Raw genomic sequence first — 1440 nt, forward strand, 5'->3', positions numbered from 1 at the left:
CATGGCGCCTCAAACCGCCACTCCGCGCAGCGTACACATTCACCCGCGTAGATTTTCGCAGCTAATTGCGATACAAACGTTTACAAATCTTGCACCTGGGCGCCTCAAATGACTCTGTTAACTATTTCATCTCCTGTATGGATATACCACAGTCGTGCTGTCTCTGGCGCCCCTCTCAGCTTGGCGCCCCAAGTGGCGACTCTTGTCTCTTGGCCCTTAAACAGGCACTGCCGGCAACAACATAGAAAAAAGGCAATCTTGACGACAGTCTGTGGCGAGGCGAGATAAAGCTCAGCCCTCGCTGGATGAATTCGCCAGCGCAGCGCCACAACCCGCTTACATAAGCTGTGTCGACGTTCCGGCCCAGGCGCGCAGTCCGGTTTCTTGGATGTGTGCCACTGGTTAGAAAGCATTGAGTACATTCCTTCGGTAGCTCAGTTGGTAGAGCGGTGGACTGTAGTGGACCCTTCAGCAGACATCCATAGGTCGCTGGTTCAAATCCGGCCCGAAGGAACTTTTTTTAAAAAAATTTACGTCTATTTTCATATTTGCTATTTAACAATAACTTACACTACTGGCCATTAAAATTGCTACTCCACCAAGATGACGTGCTACAGACGCGAAATTTAACCGACAGGAAGAAGATGCTGTGATATGCAAATGATTAGCTTTTCAGGGCATTCACACATGGTTGGCGTCGGTGGTGACACCTACAACGTGCGACATGAGGAAAGTTTGCAACCGATTTGTCATACACAAACAGCAGTTGACTGGCGTTGCCTGGTGAAACGTTGTTGTGATGCCTCGTGTAAGGAGTAGAAATGCGTACCATCACGTTTCCAACTTTGATAAAGGTCGGATTGTAGCCTATCGCGATTGCGGTTTATCGTATCGCCACGTTGCTGCTCGCGTTGGTCGAGAGCCAATGACTGTTTGCAGAATATGGAATCGGTGGGTTCAGGAGGGTAATATGGAACGCCGTGCTGGATCCCAACGGCCTCCTATCACTAGCAGTCGAGATAAGAGGCATTTTATCCGCATGGCTGTAACGGATCGTGCAGCCACGTCTCGATCCCTGAGTCAACAGATGGGGACGTTTGCAAGACATCAGCCATCTGCACGAACAGTTCGACGGCGTTTACAGCAGCATGGACTATCAGCTCGGAGACCATGGGTGCGGTTGCCCTTGACGCTGCATCACAGACAGGAGCGCCTGCGATGGAGTACTTAACGACGAACCTGGGTGCACAAATGGCAAAACGTTATTTTTTTGGATGAATCCAGGTTCTGTTTACAGCATCATGATGGTGGCATCCGTGTTCGGCGACATCGCGGTGAACGCACATTGGAAGCGTGTATTTGTCATCGCCATACTGGCGTATCACCTGGCGTGATGGTATGGGGTGCCATTAGATACACGTCTCGGTCACCTCTTGTTCG

General features: G+C 50.4%; 1 non-coding gene across 1 annotated transcript; it reads left to right on the forward strand.

Moving 5' to 3' along the window:
* The first annotated feature begins 423 nt into the window (after positions 1-423).
* Trnay-gua lies at positions 424-513 on the forward strand. The gene is given in 2 exon segments: positions 424-460; positions 478-513. It is a non-coding gene; the product is annotated as a tRNA-Tyr (tRNA).
* Positions 514-1440: the final 927 nt, after the last annotated feature.

The sequence above is a fragment of the Schistocerca piceifrons genome, chromosome 2 (genome assembly GCF_021461385.2).
Source record: "Schistocerca piceifrons isolate TAMUIC-IGC-003096 chromosome 2, iqSchPice1.1, whole genome shotgun sequence".
NCBI lineage: Eukaryota > Metazoa > Arthropoda > Insecta > Orthoptera > Acrididae > Schistocerca > Schistocerca piceifrons.